General features: G+C 41.7%; 1 protein-coding gene across 1 annotated transcript in view; it reads left to right on the top strand.

Annotated features, from left to right (window-relative positions):
- The window catches only part of ets1 (v-ets avian erythroblastosis virus E26 oncogene homolog 1), a 51,748-nt gene that overhangs the window by 17,779 nt on the left and 14,704 nt on the right, over positions 1–19,265 (top strand).

A 19,265-nucleotide genomic window follows, 5' to 3' on the forward strand; every position in this document is an offset into this window, starting at 1 on the left:
ACATTACTTCAATGAGGAACAGAGAAAATCTAATTTTGTGGTTGTATTGTTGGGCAGGTGCTTGTGATGTGGAAACTTGTGTGTCGTTGATGTTTTAAAGGCAATTTTAAAAGGCAAAGGCAAAAGAATTGAGTTAAATCTGCTTTCATTGTATGGGATAAAACAGATCATGCATACTGTGTAGATCTTATGCTTCACAAGTGAGAGAAAGTCAGATGTGAATAACACAAGGGTGATTTAATGAATACAGTGTTTTAAAGGCACACGGCCTGTGTATCACTGCATTCCTGCAGTATATGATGGATTCAATAAGACAGCCGACCTCTGACCTCTCAGATCAATGGACTGAGGAGCGGCAGCACTGCGGCCTGCTGTCAGTCGAGTGTGTGTGTGTGTGTAAAAGAGAGAAAGACTGGGGGGCAGAGACGTCTAGAGAGGGGAGGAGGAGACGGGGCGAGATGGAGGGATGTAATTTAATTTGCCACACAATGGGGTGAATAGCAGACACGTGGTGGAGCTAATGGAGGAGAGAGATGTCCTTTTTAGCAGTGCTAATTGATAAGAAAGAGCTTAGCTTTTGTTCAACCAGTTCCCCATCGGTAAAACCCCCATCTGCTTTCCAGGGTCCTCATTAACTGTTCACACACATCAATTTATATGTGTGTGTGTGTAGAAGTGTGAATGCTACATTGTTTAATGATCAGTATCACTGTGAGAAAGTCCCAAATGTTGCTTTTATATTGCAGCATTACAGTAAATACCACGGGGTGAACCGTGTCAGCTATTTAGCAAATAAATATACATTTTAGAGACTGTTTAAACTAAACATTAATTTAATTTAATTTAATAATAATTACACTTTTTTTTTATTATTATTTATGTTTATGTACTATGAATTTAGTTTTATTTATTTTATAAGTTCTAAAATAAATAAAATTATAAAAATATATATCATCATTTAGTGTTTACTTTTAATTCATATAGAGAAAATTCACTGAAAAAAAAATGTGTAGAAACGATTTTCACTCAGAAATTACTTGTTAATTTAATTTCACAGAGAGTTACAAAGAATTGGCAAGTAACATTAAAACAAAAACATGACAGTTTGAGGTAGAAAAACTTCAAACAAACTCACTTCAATAATTTCTGTTTGAATTTTTTTTTTTTTTTTTTTTTACAGTGTGGTATAGAATTTGAGCAATTAAAATTTGTTGGTTCTTTGCCATAAACAAATTACAAAATGTGAACTGTTTTTACATTAGCGCCATTTGCTAGAAAGCTCCAAATATAATCAAGCCAGTGCTTCTCATTTTTAAGGTATTTAATGTACTAATTATCTTCTTTTTTTTTTTTTTTACATTTTGTATTTAAGAAAAAAAAAAATACCATAATGCTATGACGGATACAAGTTATTCCTAGCATAAAGGCTATTTCATGTCATGCATAAACTCTCCCTGTTAGCATCTATGGCTTGTTTGTTTCATTATTCTGATGTTGTGCCGCTCAACTCTCACCCGGCCTGATCTGATGCCTCATAACTGTCGAAACCATGACAACAGCACAGTGGAGATCAGAGAAGCTGTGTCTTCCACCAGAGAGGGTGAAGCTCCATGATTGAAGCTTAATGAAGTCCTTAACACAGCCTGACTCTCTCCTCAGGGTAAATTCCCATACAACTATGAAGAGTTGTGAGGCAAAGCACATGCTTCCAGTAAGTGTGACGGGCCAGAGAGAGTTTTTCCTTCGCTGTATCCTGGAGACTGCTTGTTTTGGGGAGTCAACAACTTAAGATGTCTCTTGCGATCCAAGTTGGAGAATGAATGAATTTCAATTTTATGAATCAAAACCAAAACTCCCTTGTGTTCATGCAGAATGTCTTATAATTCCAGAAGCTTTGGCTACCTACATTGTAAAGAGTGAGAAGCTGTGTTAAAGAGCAATTTGTACCTAATTTAACCCATACAAATTATTATTATTTTTGCTAAATTAATGTATTTAGGTTGAAATCGTGATGCAATTATTATTTTTTATTTAATTGTTTTGGACTAAAACCAGTTAATTTACCCTATGGTTCAGAACCAGTTATTAGCCGAGAACTTATTCTGGTCAGGACCGGTTGGGAAACAATGATTTTTGATTTACAAGATTTTCCATCATATAATTCAGTGGCCATCAAGGCAGAAGAAACATGGGACAATGATTTCATGATGGCGAACATTAGGATATCTGACCACTGAATTAAGCAATTGGCCAATTGACACTACAATTGAAACCTTCGTGGATCAAATACACTACTGGTCAAAAGATTTGGAATAATTGTGATTTATGTTCACCAAGGCTTCTTTTAAAAACATTACAAAAAAACTGAATTATTCCAAATTTAAGATTAAAAGAATAATGAAAATTATCTCATAATTTACTCTCACTCAAGCCATATGACTTTCTTCTTTCAGGGAAACACAGTCAGAGTTATATTAAATAATAATCTGTCTCTGTCCAGCTTTGCAATGGCATTGAGTAGAGCCTTGGAGCCTTTGAAGCTCCAAAAAGCGCATCCATCCATCATAAAAGGGTTTCCCTTGATGTAGTTACTTATAGTCAGCTGAATGTCTGTTGAGGAGCATCAAAATAAAGAGTTAGCAGATATTAAGCAGACAGTCTACTAATACTCTAATGACTGATAGTTTACATGCAGTTGCAAAGTTACTTATAGTCAACAGAATGTTCAAAAGGGACCATCAAAATAAACAAAATATCCATATTTAAAAACTTTATAAACTATAACCACTGGCTTCCGCCAATGGCCATACGTTCAACAGAGAGTCGAGTTCCGGCAGAAGGGTGACCTCTGACCTGACGTATCTCGCAGCTTCTTTTCTCTTATATCGAAGTCCTCCGACATTTTTCTTCTTTAAAACTTCTAATTCGTGAACGGTGTTTAGTTTTTCTCTAGTCTCTCAGCTTCTGCTTTTATCAGTTCTCACCTAAGCTGACGCTACACCTACTTCATACATCTACGCCTGTTCCCGGAAGCCAGTGATTATAGTTTATAAAGTTATAAACATATATTTCTTACAAAAACGCATCACTTTGCTTCAGAAGGCCTTTATTAACCCTGTGGAGCCGTATGGATTACTTTTATGATGTATGGATGGATGGATGGATGCACTTTTTTGGACACTATTCAATGCCATTGAAAAGCAGGGAAGAGCCAGGATATTATTTAACATAACTCTGATTGTGTTCGGCTGAAAGAAGAAAGTCATATACACCTAGGATGGGCTTGAGGGAGAGTAAATTATCAGATAATTTTCATTTTTGGTCGAACTATTCCTTTAATAGATTAAAAAACAGCCATGGCATCCAATCAGAAATGATACAACAGTGTCAAAAGAGATGATTAATCTGGTATCAAAATAGCAGTGACAGAGTGCAGGCCATGAGTATAAGAAGAAAAAGGGCCACTCAGCAACCTCTGGCTCTGATATTAGTCAGCAACCCCATTAGTCTTAATGGCCGCCTCTGGGCGCAAGGGAGCCTGGTCTATCCTTTTAAAACGACATGCAAGGAGCTCATTAAGACTTAAAACAAAGCGGGTAGTAAGAGGGGGTCGAGCGGACGAGTGAATGAGTGAGTGACAGAAGGGGGAGACGTGAGAGATCCCTCCTTCCATTAAGATCCCTTCCCCCTTCCAGCTCTCATTGACGGGTTCTTGCGACCACAGAAGCCCCATAAAGGCTCAGCCATTTCCATAATCGCTCATATCTGTCGGATGAAACACTATCCAGACGGCTTAATGGACACTCTGTAGAATCCCTGTTTCAAAATCCATACCTAATCAATAACGCTGGCTCCCCGGCCTCTCAGCAGCACTTGCAGATGTGCACCGTCGTACTCGCAGCCTAGTATTGACCTGGCTAATAGGGTTATTCTGAATACAGAGACCTGAGCTGGTCGCATTTCTTACATCAGGTTTCCATCGCTGAAGCTCTTTGTGGAAAATACGGTAGGTCAGAATTAGTTTTACGGAAACGCAACAATCGGCGATGACGTGGCTAAGTGTTCTAGGCAGCCGTTCCCACAGTTGTCAAAACCGTTGGGCTCCACTTAGGAAACGAGCGAATCAGCACATGAAAATTGCTAAGGCAATCTGTTACCATGGCAACTAATTAAGTTAAAGCAGTCACAGGCCCTCATCCCTCCACCTCCATTCACCTCCTTTTAGGCACGAGTCAATCTTTCCTCAAATCCATAAGTAGGGTGATTTGATTAATTAAATTGAATTTCAGCTGTTCACAACGTGAATCAAAACCAGCCGTATATACACTCATTGAGATTTGAGCACTGTTTTAAAGGGACACTTCATCCATTTGCATTAAGCTTTGTATCGTTAGAAACCCAGTCATATTTTTGAATGGTCGTGCATTATTCCCTCATTTTCCCCTGAGACAGGGATTGGGGGTTTCAGGGATTGAAACTACAAACACTCGTTCCTCATTTTTCCAGGGGGTGGGACGCTCTCATGCTACAGACCTATTACAGATCAGTGGGTGGGACCTCACTTGCAGAAACTAAAAGCAATATCCACCATCTTGTTTGGAAGCTAAGCTAACAGGCGCTGTGGAGCCAGATGTGAAGTTACGACAATGGCGGAAGGTACTCAATATGATATGGAAGAAGAGGATTTTGAAAGTCTGATGCTCGATTCAGATGTTCGTAGCTATCTTTACGAGCCGCAGTATAGCGAAGAGCAGCTGAGGCTGAGGCTGATGGAGGAACAGGAGGCGAGGCAGAAGACCTGCCTGTCGCGGATGAGGAGCCCGGACTGGCTCGATCTGGGGTGGACTGGTGGTGCCTGTGCTCTCACTGTGCGCCTACGGACACAGAGATAGAGTCCGTCCGCTGCAAAGAATTTCAACAATGCCAATTTCTCCTGGATGAAATCTCTGAAGCAGACGAGGAAACGGACGTTTGTGTTGTGAAAATTAGTGGGAGTGGCTTGCGGAGCTGTGCAATGTGGTGCGTTGTGGGAGTTGTTGTCCTCCATACAAATGCGCCCTAAAGTTACTTTCTGTCTTTCCTCGGTCAAGAAGGCACCAAATTCAAAATTTATGTTACATTTCGACTACATATATGACTCACTTTCAATAAAGATTAATGTTCCCACAGGTAAAATGCTCCTTTAAAGAGCGGAAGTTATGCTTTTCTTGTGTAGGACAGGTGTTTGTGCATGTAAACGATTAGCAAAGTTACACCAAGTCCATGCCAAAGAGTTAGTTTCTCCAACAGAAAACATTTACCTGAAATGTCTCGTTTGTAAGCCTGACATTATTTCCATTATTTCCATGACTTACACGTCACCATGTTGTACATTTGCCTACGAGCTGCTTTGACCTGCCCAAAAAGAACAGTTGGGTAGATTTCGCTATTTTAAGGAGATGCTGTTTTATCACTGCAAGGGCAGCAAAAGATGGTATGAACTTCCAATACCAAGGCCATAGTTATACACCGTATATATAATAGTTCACAGCTGCTCATGAAGCATTGGGAGCTGACACGCACCGGCTATGGTAAGGGGCATTACACAGACTGGACCAGCTGACCAATCAGAGCAGACTGGACCAGCTGATCAATCAGAGCAGACTAGACCAGTTAACCAATCAGAGCAGACTGGACCAGCTGAACAATCACAACAGACTGGACCAGCTGACCAATCAGAGCAGACTGGATCAGCTAACCAGTCAGAGCAGACTGGACCAGTTAACCAATCAGAGCAGACTGACCAGCTGACCAATCAGAGCAGACTGGACCAGTTAACCAATCAGAGCAGACTGACCAGCTGACCAATCACAACAGACTGGACCAGCTGACCAATCAGAGCAGACTGGACCAGCTTACCAATCACAACAGACTGGACCAGCTGACCAATCAGAGCAGACTGGATCAGCTTACCTCCCAGAGCAGACTGGACCAGCTGACCAATCAGAGCAGACTGGACCAGCTAACCAATCACAACAGACTGGACCAGCTGACCAATCAGAGCAGACTGGACCAGCTTACCAATCACAACAGACTGGACCAACTGACTAATCAGAGCAGACTGGACCAGCTGACCAATCGGAGCAGACTGGATCAGCTTACCTCCCAGAGCAGACTGGACCAGCTGACCAATCAGAGCAGACTGGACCAGCTAACCAATCACAACAGACTGGACCAACTGACCAATCAGAGCAGACTGGACCAGCTGACCAATCAGAGCAGACTGGATCAGCTTACTTCGCAGAGCAGACTGGACCAGCTGACTAATCACAACAGACAGGGGCTGCGTTCAGCCCCGGCAAAACGTTGCACAACGTTTTTTAAACAGAAACGGTGATGCGTTGAACACACTGTTCTGATGACGCAAGAGTTGCAACTATGGCAGCTGAGAAGGACATTCTTTGTGTTCTTTGTGAAGAATTTTCTGAGCCTGATGAAGTCGGTATAAATATGTGTTTAATACTACAAAATATGCTCGATGTTACAGTTACTGCACTTGCCGCCCAGAACAAAAGAGAACATCCCAATCGAGTGAAGGGATTGCTGAAACTGAAATGGAAGCACACATCTTACCTAATTCAGACTAAAACACATCTATTTAGCCTCACATACTGACTTTATTTGTAGGTCATACTGTTTTAATACCCTGTATTTTCTTTCTCATTTTTAGGAAAAGCACTTAATTACCATTGTTTATTTCTATACCAAATGTCATACACTTGCAATGAAGCTAAAAATATAAACAACTACATCATTATGTTGATATCCTATATTTTTACAATAAAACTTACGACAAACATGTCTTCTAATATCCTCAGTTGTTGCGTATACCGAGCTGCATCGAACACATTTGTAAATTACTTTCCTTGAACCCATTGTGCAAGTTCACTTTAATACCCCGTGTTTTATATACATGTTGCTGCTGATTGGACTGCAGTTCTGACACACCCACCAAACAAGAGAAAACGTATCTCAAACCCCGTTGCACACCGGTGCACGCCGCTTCCAGGAAACATGACGTTCAACCCGGAAACCGTAGCAAAACGTTGCGCACCGTTTTGAACTTGAACATGCCCAGGATCAGCTGACCAATCAGAGCAGACTGGACCAGCTAACCAATCAGAGCATATATATATTTATTTTTTATTTATTTTTTAAAGGTTTTTATTAGAAATGTAGGCCTCCAAAAGTTGTCAACGATTCAGATCCCTCTCTGTGGGTGTGGCGAGAAGATCCTCTGTAAAAATCCTGGCTTGGATTTTTACTGATCTAGTCAAGGTGGGCAGGAAATACGCTGAGGTGTTTATGAGGGCAGGGTCGAAGTTATGAGAGCACTCGTTACTTTCAGATCATTTGCAGACTATTAGCCAGACGGGAGACATATCTTTTTTATCCTCTTTAGTTCCTTGTATGATTCCCGCGCTCCGGTGAGAGTTCAACTGAGCATAGCATCAGCCATTTACAATGACAAATGAGATACTAAAACACGAGCCAGCGCGGAATACACTGTTTATCAGTGTTTTTAAATAGACTGAATAGTTTTCTTGTCCTTGGCAGCTTTTCCTTGAGAGAGTGAGGTGTGTCGCAGTCATCATTTGGAGGTCAGCTTGTCTTGGCTTTTAAAGAACAGCACATGCAAGTACATGGACGTTTGTGAACTATTACGGTGATATGACACTTTCAGCAGTAGATTGCATCAGTGGAGTTAGGCAACTGTTTTCATTAAGATGAAGAAATTGCTCAAGACTATTCACACAGATAATGGACAATATGTGATCTCCGTTTCTTTGTGAAACTGCTCTCTTTGTCAATATCAGCTTCTCTGTGTGTAACAGTAAGTGGAATTAACAAATGGGAAGTTCCCAGTACTATTTAAGTGGCCATTGTGCCCAAGAAATGAGCAAACTCGTTAACAGGTCAGATGTAATCACAGCTTCGTGATCCCTGATGACTGTACACAAATGCAACACACCGTCTCATTGGTGGAGCTTCACTTTAGTGCAAAAAGAAAGGGGGGTGATGCAAAAGCCACATTTGAATATGAAAAGGGTGTTTACACAGATGTTTTTCTTCATGCACAGTGGTGGCATAACTGTACAGTTACAGTTATGCCTATTTACTATGTCCTATTTACACATGACTCACAATCGAGGAAAACCATGTATCAGAAGCTGAGTGCTGAGTCTTGTGCACAGCCAATAGAAAACAAGATGTGTGCTGATTGTAATGAATGGTAAATGTTCACCTTGCTCTTAAAGATGCAGAGCTAGAAAAAGAGACAGTGCTGGCAAAGACTGAAAAGCAGGAATTCATAATTGTCTACTTTATGACCATCTTTATAATTGTTTTTACTTACCATATATATATTATTCAGTATGACTGTGTGCATTTGTGTGTGATTGTTTTTATTATTATACAATTATACATAGCCTTAAAAATATGAAACACTTCTTGTTCATGAAGTGGAATCCTTCCAATAGATGATACCTACTGCGCACTGATTCAAAATATAATCTAAAAATATTGTATTAATAAAAGTTAATTATTAAAAAAAATTAAAAATACAAAGTTCATTTTATTGGATTTCCGCTACAAATTGATACATATTTACATAGACATAATAGCATGTTTAGGCCAGTTATTATTGTTGCTGAACTGTGAGCATTGAGCTCACAGCTGATTAGTCTGTTTGGTGAACGTTTTGAGATGACGAGCAGCTTCGACGCTTCCAGTGCCGTGGCGTCGCGTGCGTCCCGTGCGTCGCGTGCGTCGCGTCCAGGGAGAGACAGCAGAGAGTGAAGTGTAATTGAATTGAATTGAATCAGCGAGTAACACCGCCCCCTTTACGCGGGGATCAGCCTCTTCCGTGCCGCACACAGAACCGCCCTGACCGGGGTAACTAACAGAGGAGAGAGAGGGAATGAAAGACTGATTGAGATAGAGCGGAGAAAGAGAGAGGGAGGAAGAGAGACACTTCAATACTTCAGAGGTCGGATCTTGTTAAGGGAAAACCTGTGTTATTTCTAAGATACTCCCGGCACATAGACGGACTTTGGAGGAGACGTTTGGGACTAAAAACATACAAACAGACTTTGCACACTGAATGCGTGACCATGACGGCAGCTGTCGATATTAAGCCGTTAACTATAATCAAATCTGAAAAAGTAGACGGTAAGTAGCCTACGCTTTCTCATTGTTATCGTTTTGATTTTGCATTGCAAAACGCGCCTTCGTCACTTGTCCAGTCAGTTATGAATAACTTTTGTGCATGATGACTTGCCTTTGTGAAATGCATTGGAATCGAGATACAGATTTGATGTCAAACAGAACATTTCCGAAACTCGTTGCAACATAAAATGTGTTTGATCAGCTAGTGATAGACAGGTATCACAGCCTGCGTGTGGCGCTCCAGATGTGCCAGTCATTGATTTAGTGCTATACAAATAGTCTTTATTATGTGATATAGTACTATTAATCAAGTTATCCCAGATTTGTACCCAGATAAGTGAGCACATGTAGTTTACTCATTGGAAAGCCTAATTTTAACCAAGTCAGTGAATATGTTTTATATGTGGTCACAATTATAACCGGTGGGGAAAAAATGCTGAATAAGACCCAATAAAAAGTTGCATAGAATATAGCTAACATAATGTTGTACTGTCAGGCAGTTGTGGGTAAAAAGTATTGATGATGCAATAATGATTTTTTTAATAACTTTTTTATATTTAATGTAATAATAGATTTAATTTCATTTTTTCATTTTTTCAATTTTATTATGTGAATCAATTAGTTATTAATTCAGAATGGTGTTTTTCCCCCCACTGGCCACAAATGTGACCACTGATCATGAGGCAGCAATTATAGATTATTCATACACTTCTAAAATGTTATAGTAATCATATATGTTAAATAATATGCATAACATGCTTTACATGATGCCTCCTTTTATGGATATTTCTGATTGCAATTAACAGCTCTGGTCATGTGACTACACTAGTCTTGTAAACATGCTGTTATATGAAATTTAGTCAATCTTCACTTTTATAGTTGACAACTCTGTAGATGTCACACATGTTATCAGCAGGATTCAAAACTGTGGTGTTGTATTAGGATATTCAGAACATATTTTTTTCTTTTTATTGTAATTTTTGTCTTTTTATTGTCATATTGATTGTTAAAAACTGGACTCTTTTATTGCTACGTTGCAAGAATGAGAGCAACATATTCATTTAGCAAATACTGTACATGAAGAGTCTGACACCAGACTGATGTTGACTGCCACACATGGCCTCTCATGACATGACACACTTTACCGCTTCACATAGTCGTGTTTCATTTCATGCATGTCCAGCAGGCTTGAATTTTAACTACAAGAGTCACTAATTTTATGTTGAGCTGGCTTTCAGAACATTGCATCATCTAATGTGCGTGTGCATTTAGTGTAAGTTCATTATTCGGTCATTGGCTGAGCCCTGGGCTTTCTTCTCTTTTTATGCAGATATTATGGGGATCCTTGTTACTTAGTGATTAAAGTTACTTAGTCTTTCTTTCTTTCTTTCTTTCTTTCTTTCTTTCTTTCTTTCTTTCTTTCTTTCTTTCTTTCTTTCTTTCTTTCTTTCTTTCTTTCTTTCTTTCTTTCTTTCTTTCTTTCTTTCTTTCTTTCTGTTTTGATGCCTGTGTGCTTGTGCAATCTCATGCATGCTTGTCAGGGCAGGGAAATTCCCTCATGGCTAAAGAGTGGTCAGCGTCAACTGAATGAAGTTTGTCATGATGCTGCTTCACTGTCCATTCATACCACATCCATTAACCCCCACCGCTGCTGACCCAGCCTGCCTCAGGAGGGGCCGCATGCCTGACCAGGGCGAACGGAGGGAGGGATGGAGAGAGGGAGGGAGGGAAGATGCCATGCTGGTTAAGTAGTCAGCAGTCTCACACTCCCCCTCTGTACTCCTGAGGACTGGAATAAAGTGACGAGTATGCAAGTGGGATGTTAGTGTTAGCACATGCCTTGGCCCAATGTACTTGTACTCTTTAAGAATATGACCCTCTTCCTTGGCCCGGAAGGGCAGGGTGAGTTCAGTGGCCGCTAGTTTCCCTATGATAAAATGCTGACTGGCTTCGACCACAGCTGATGGCTATACGCGCATAATTCTGACTCCCTAACTCTTACACAGACTCACACACCACCAGCTGTTAATACATCATGGAAAAAAAGGCATTCACCTTTGCATGTCAGAACGAAAGCTAAAACATAATGACTTTAGTGTGATGTGCAAGATGTGGTATGAATCATTACCACACTTGCATATTCTCACATGCACACGGGCTGGCTCTCTTTTCACACTCAGTCGCAGAGTTTACATTTACAAATGCACTGGCACATGAACATGTGCAAACACTCACCAACACAAAAGCACACGCTTTCTCCTTGCATGGAAAAACAGTTGTGTGCTGTTAAAAAAAGTGCTGATACTTGCAGCGGGGGTTGCCAAAATATCGTGCTATCTTGCAAAACAATTTCTCAAGACAAGCTCCCCCGAGTTCAGTCAACCGTGAGTGTTCAGGCCAAGGTGAACGCAGCTCACTGGCAAACACCGTAAAATCCACGTAAGACACGTTTACTGCTTGTCTGCTACTTTAGTCTTCTGGAAAAATGGATATGTGCACCTTGTGGGTCCCAATTTCTGCACAAAGTGACTGTATGAGTGTAAAGCTCTGACAGACTGGCACAGATGATCGTTTCTAACGTGCACGCGTCAATAATGCGGGGAGGCCGTAGACATTAAGCACCTGATCCCGGATTGTATTGAGTCTTAAATCAAGACAAGCAAGCTGTGTCTTGAAGACAACGGCTAGTACAAAAACAAGCCCGCCTTCCCCCACCCCCATTTGCTTTTTGACTCTGTTTATACAAAAGTGATGAATGGTTGAATTCAATCAAGAGTCACACAAAAGTTGTTTAGAGTTCAGTCAAGATTATCTGATTTACCCCGGAGACATGTAGTGCATGAAGAGACAAAAGGACCTACACAAGAGCAGGACAGCCTCGATAAACACACTTACATTCATTAATTGAATTGCTAAAATTAGACTGCATATATGGAGTTAGCACAAAACGATCTCCAAGTACCCACAGCGATTCTGGAAGCAACAGTGTTTACGTTAAAAAAATTACCGTGCGAGCTCAAGTCATTCACAGGTATGAATCATGTGTTGTGGAGCAGCACAGATGTTAGAACGGCCTTATGGCCAAAGATAAACCCATGTAACATCTGCTACTAAAATGGCTAATGCTGTTCCAAACCAGCCAGTTTTGCTATTCCAGAAGTCTTCAGCATCTTCTGAGAGCTCTGCTTTGAAAGGGGCGTAGTCAAAATGCTTGATAATTGGGTCACTCCTTTCATCTTTGCCCAAAGACTACTTAGCACAGTGAAATGAGTCAGCAACAACACGAGAGAGCCAGGGGTCACCTCCCACTCATTTTGTCCTAGAGAAATAGGCCTTGATGAGGATATTTCGTCTTCCCTTTCTCCTTCTTACTCACTCTTGCCCCGTGTCCGTCTCAAGGTTCAGTGAGTGACAGGAATGTCTGAGGATTGGGTGGGTTGCCTATTGCCCACTTTTATCTGATTAAGACACTGCACTCTCTCATCCCAAACCCCTGCTAGGCCCCGCTCACACACCCTTGCTTTAGATACCAACACACTGGGCACTAGTGCAAAAGAACAATCCACACATTATTAGGTGTGTGAAGAGATTATAATTCAAGCAGGTAGTCATATTTGCAACCTTTCGAGGTAATGTTTTTCAAAATGACTTAGATTCCCAAGTTACATAACAGATATGTTTCTTTTGCCAGGCCTAAGCATGCCTTGCTTACCTGACAGCTGTGCAAATACAGACCTAGGCAATCAAGGTTAGTCTGATGTGGGTCTCTGGATGTGGGCCAAACAAATGACTCAGCCTGAACGCAATTTTTATAGTTTGTGTACGAGTGTACGAGTCACTTCAGAAAGAATTTACTAATGTGAAGTGTAGGGCATGCCAAAGCTTTAAGAGGTGACTGGGTTAATATTTGAAACTCATAATTGATTCATCAGACTCAAGCCTTGAGGCAAAGATGAAACCCTGTTATATCAGAAAGTCTTTCCTACTGTTCATGAATGACTCCCCCTTCACAGAATGTCCACTGGTTTAATGACTCCCCTGTCAGAAATTCTTTCTGGTGAACACACATTTTTATTGTTCCCTTTAAAGTGTAGTCATCAAAGGGTGAAGGCAGGTCCTAGCCTTTATTCGTTCAAGTTATTGGTACAAGGTAACAGCACAAACAAACTCTTTCCGAATCGTTACGTGCGTCAGAATGACTGAGCGATACGTCAGAGCCGTTTTCGCTGTAGCATACTTGCGAAAGCCGTCCTGACCCACTTCACTGTGTTTCAGTTTGAAGTCTTCCCAACAGTTATCTCTGGCCCTGCTTCTCTGAACTTCAAAAGACCAAAACAAAAGCAAAAGACACAGCATGTCCCAGAGCAGGGAAGAAATAAAAACCACAGTGTATTTTTTCCAACATTTTACAGCACCCATTTTCTCCCCTATGTTCCATGTCTCTGTCTCTCTTTTTTTTTTTTTTTTTTTTTGTCTCTCTACCGTCTGTGGGCCACATGGGCTCTTGCCTCGTCTCTCTGGCCCCTGATGTGGCGTCTGCCTAGTGCTGTCTTCTCATCCCCGCCGCGTGCTACAGGCTAATTACTGAGTCACAGCCCCTGCCGAGCTGACTCCAGCACCCACCCCTCCTCCCATTAGACATTAGCCCTTCCCAGTCCCTCTGACGCTCTTTGGTGGGCTCCAGACCGCCTCCTGGGTGGTGGGAGGCCCTTGAGGTGAGTAAGCCAGCCGGACCGGTGCCTGTCTTTCCATGCCACTCTTGTTTTTTTGATGTGGCTGTTTTGCAGATGTCTACCGAGTACAACGGAGAGACACAGAGTGTGGCGTTGGGTCTGGTTTTGAGATCAGAGCAGCATCCTGACTGGTTCTGGCTATGTGTCTCACAGTTCAGGGAGGCAGAGGAAGACCTGTTCCCAGATTCAGCTCTCCCATCAGTGTATGCTCTTTCACCAAGTCACCTGTTTTAGGGCTCAGTAGTCAGAGCTGGTTTTGTAATTTTCCTACTTTTGTCCCACCTCTTTGAACACATTTCCTACCTTAGAGGCATATTGACGGAACGCTTCTGGCTACCAGTCCGGTTACATATGGGATCTTAAGCTGTTCTCGGAGGTCCAGGTGTTTGGCTGTAGTTAGGTTTACAGTCTCTCTCAGTTTGCGAGTGCTACTTGATGTACAGCTGAATAGAAGGCACATGATCCTTGGCAGTCACAAGAGCCGCCACAGCTGGGACGCTTTCTCGTTCAACCTTCTCCCTGCTATCTACATATTTCTGACAGAGAGGCTCTGCTCGGGTGATTTAGGGATGAGGCAGTTAAAGGCGTTTTGTGTAGGTGTCTGGACCGGTTCCAAGAGGCAGTCATAATGAGGGCTAGTCTTTGACTTTGTTCACTTACACAAGTAGAACATGGTGGAATTCGACAACTCGCCCCTTTCTCATAAAACCACATAGCAGGGCTAGTCTGACTAAAAAAAAAAAAAAAAAAAATACCTCTGAGAGTGTGTAAACCTGTTTAAGACATTTAACTATTTCTTATACAGTTACAAACTGCTGATACTTAATTTGTCATGCCACTCTGCTTTTCACTGCTTCTGCTTTCTGACACATTTGATGTTGACATTTGTCACCATAGAGAATTTTACTGAAAAGATGTATCACTTTGATGATGCTTTAGCACACCGTTGTGTTCTGCAGTTTGCTGTGCATTTCAGAACATTGCATCTTCTTTTCCAGCCTTCCATTCATCTATTTTGGGCTTGTGAACTCTCTTCATTGTTGCAGCTGTGGTACTTTACTCTATGTACAGTTAATTGTGTAATTGGTCCATTTAGAACTGAACTCAAAGGCACATTGGTTTTTAGGTCACAAATACAGAACAAGCTCACAGAAAAATCCCATCCACATTAGCGATTGTAAAACAAGGCAGGAATGTGTGGTTTGATACATAAAAACAATGCGGTCTTTGGGGAATTCATTTACCGAGAATGCATCTGTTGGCCATTGGCTGGATCCACAATGGCAGACAACTTTAGCCATTAGCTTGCTAATTGCATGCAGAACTTTCCTTCCTTCATTTCCCTGGTTCTGAAAGCTGCTTGCTCATAAACTTAGCTCAGGCATGACTGACTACTCATATATGAATTCACTTTGATCAGAAATGCTTTTGGACATATTTATATCCAGTGCTGGAAACATGTCTTTTTTCCCCCCTCATGAAGTGCTGCAATTTCAGGTACACTTAGAGGACGTTATTGGAGGTTTCTAGGAAGAATGTTGCTGAAAGTAAACTGTTTGTCAAGATCATCATTTGTTTGTTCAGAAGTCTAAACAGTATGATTCACTGATCCATGTGCTCTCATGGTCTATTCGAGGTGTTCACTCCTGCAATGCAGTTATGCTCTTTCAATTTGCATGCTGCACACTGCCTCCGCTTTACTCTGCACTATGCATAGTAGCATTGCTATACGTATCTCTGTAATGCATCGCATGCCAGTTGCGGACAGTTCAAAAGCATGATTGCAGACGGAAAAGAAGTTGATAAGAGCTAGGTTGTGGTAGTGCAAACGGTTATGGCTTGTCAGCAGCAGATCTATAGGTACCAGTAGTGGTATTGTTTCAACCCTACCAGACTTAACAATTAATTGTTTAAAGCAAGAACTTGTTGAAGAATGCCCATTTTAAAGTGGCTCCTGTCGGTCATAGTGATTTGAATTCTCACTGTGTGACGCACTGATGGTGGTGTTGTGTATTCATATGTGTGAGTGGGTTAGACCATCTAGTGAACCCGGGGCACCCACTGGCTGGGTCTCTAAGAATAGCCACAGTGTTCCAGGGCGGGAAAGCCCCCGACTCGTGACCTCGACAGGGTGGACGGGCTCTGCGTGGCCTTTGGGAGCTCGATCGTGGGCCGCTGCTATTCCTGTCTCGGCCCGGCCCGGTCTGCATGCTTTCAGATGGAAATCTAAACAGTGGGCAGAACAAGCACTTCTCTCACTGGATCCCCCACCCTAGACCGTGCCTTGTTCAGCACAGACCTGCTGTGTGAATGGCCCTCCTTCATGCGGGCCAGGTTTAACAGTCTTGCTGTCTAACACTCTGTGAAAGATAATGCGAGAGATAAAGAACTGAGGGTGTTTTATGGCCCACCCTGACACCCTGCTGAGACACACATTTGTCAAAGGCCAGAACCTGACTTTTTGCGAGTTGAGATATTTTTTTTGTTCTACACCCTCGAAAAACCTTATTTTCAGACTGGACTTTGATGGCATGCATTTCTGAATTGAAACAGAAAGAAAGTAACATGTGGTGAGATATGCTAATTTGGCATACATGCACGTATACACAAAGCACAAAAAACATTCAGAGGCTTTAATACCATCCAGACTATTGAAGGACTCAAATGAGCTATTTGGCTTTTATTACACACCCACTCGCTGTCTCTCACACACTTAAGACAGACCCCGGACACACAGATAAATGCGGACACACACATAAATGCAGAAACATTCTTTGAAGTGTGTCTAATTTTAGAACGGACCATTAACACTGTCATCAATGTGTGATCTGTTAGGCTGAAGACTAGCCCTGGCTAGATGTGTGCAAGTCATTAAACCACTGAATGTACCATGGAAAACACTGAATGGACTTGATTGGCGGGACCCTGTGGTCATGCCAACAGTGATGTCATCCCTTTGGGGACTCCATTCATGTTGTCTTGGATGCTCTCACATTACAGATAAGTGAATCATCCGACCCCACCCCACCCAACTCCTTGAGACCACCAGGGCCTCATGACCATAATCACAATTTCACAGCCCTCTACTAATGCACAGATGAGACAGGCGGATTTGTACTCAACCCAATACACACCTGTACTTTTACTGTACATTAAGAAAGGTTTTCAGGCCCAAGATATATTGGACCTAATGTGGTTCAGTAGAAAGAATCACCATGGATTCATATTTACAGCTATTAGCGTTGTTTAGTTACTCTCTATGGAAATTGATATAATCCATAATTTCATTCATTGAACTTCACCTGCTGAGGTGTGCATTTGCTTCTTAGAAAGATAGTGTTGGTTCCTCCAATAAAGTGCCATGTGATACCATGTGGAAAGCTGAATTGAAGATTATCACTGTTTAATGTAGTCAAGAAAGTTGCCAAAAAGTTAAACAAGTTTACTACATTTCAAGTATTTAAGTGCACAATATCTTTATATGAATGTAAGTCTTGAAATGGATAATAAATCAAACTAAATGAACTAAAAACAAATCCGAAAAGCAATGTGATGAACATTTAATTAAATATTTGCCTTCAACAAAGAAGACACAGGGGTTAAAATGAATCTGTGATTCATTTATTTTATCAGTTAATTTTATATTTAATCAGTGAATCATGTATTGGTATGAACTATGAGAACGGGATGATTAGTATGTTGACTTCCAATAGTATATAAAAGTGGACAGCGCATGTTTGATTGTTGCCTCAGCGTGATTGGTCAATGATAATTTGAGTTCGCAGAATACCTGCAGAATATCTTCCAGCTCTCTGTGCATGCAGATGAGATATGATGATGAAAAACATGGAGATTAGAGTTTTTCTTTGAAAACAGCTCACTATCCTTTTGTTTCAGGTGGCCTTGCAGATACATGGTTTTTGCCTAGTTAATACTTTCAAATGAGTTATACATTAACAGAAAAATAAACTCTTGATTTGATTTCCATAGCATGCTCAAACTTTATATTTTAATACACAGCTTGTAAGAGCTGTCACTTGGCTTTTTGTCATCTAATCATAACCATTTCAGATCACTTTTTTATTGTTCACAAGGCACTTTGCATTTGTCAGCAATATAAAAACCTGTCATTGGTTAAGCTGCTGTGTCATATTTAGTCCAAGTAAAACATGTTTCCTTTACCAGGGTCTTTTTTGGCAGTTCTGGTCTTGTATGGCCTAATGTGAAAATGGGCCTCTTCTCTAGTGAATGAAGCCTCTGACGTCCAGATGGCTCTAATGCGCAATTAAACACTGTAAATGGAGACTGCAGCATCTCGCTCTAATCCAATCACACAAGAGCACTACATTGTTTTTCTCCATCTAGACACTCTGCATAATGCATCACTGCAAATCCTTCCCTGTTCGAGTCAACCAGGGTAGCAGATCACGAGAAGGAGAGGGAGTGAGGTTAGGAGGGACAGCTGTTGTGCATTCTTGGCTGGGTTATGTCGTGATGTGGATCGACAACAGCGAGTGCAAACCCATACGGCGCCCAGGGCTGGCAGTTTAAAAACCGCGCGGAGATGCCAGAACATCTGGGTGTCAGTAGAAAAGCAGTCGCAGACAGCAAAAAAAAAAAAAAAAACACAGAAAGTGTTTGCTCTCCACAGTCTGGACTGTGCATTCAGCTCCCAGACAAATTCATTGTGCCTGAGTCACAGTCTGACGTTTTCTGACGGCCACCAGTAATAGAATAATCACCCCTCACCGTACATCCAGCATGTCTTTGATCGCATTACGCTCCTTTCGGCGGATTCTTCGCTTGGCTCAATGGCATTCTTTAGACCCTTAGGGGGTTTTCTAGACCCTTTCTTTCTCTCGAACTGCCACCCCGGCAGTCCTAATTGGATCAGTGGAAGTCATCGGGTACTGTTTAACTCATCAAAGACCTCTCTGTGTCCTGCTGGGTGCCCACGAGCAGAGAGGGCGAGCTTTCCAACACTGCAGTGTCTGTCCGACACCCTGCAGCCTGCTGTGACATCATCACCCTCTGCCACGACCTCTGACCCCTAACTATTGACCCCTGCCAACACAGGCCCCTCTGTCAATGGCTGGACATGGAGATGGGACAGCTTGCTGGGCAGAAGGGATTGTGGGAAGGTGATCATTGATGTAGGATCTGACCTGTGGCACACTCTGTGTGTTAGCACACCCTCCTTGGCTCTGAGGAGCAGTCTAGGAGGTCAGGTTGGAGGTGGATGGTGTGCATATGGCCAGCAGACATGCAGGACAACTACAGTCAATTGTGTGATGCTGAGGCTTAGCCTGCTGGTTTTCTTGATGT

The sequence above is a fragment of the Leuciscus leuciscus genome, assembly GCF_965113295.1.
Source record: "Leuciscus leuciscus genome assembly, chromosome: 10".
In the NCBI taxonomy this organism is placed as follows: Eukaryota; Metazoa; Chordata; class Actinopteri; order Cypriniformes; family Leuciscidae; genus Leuciscus; species Leuciscus leuciscus.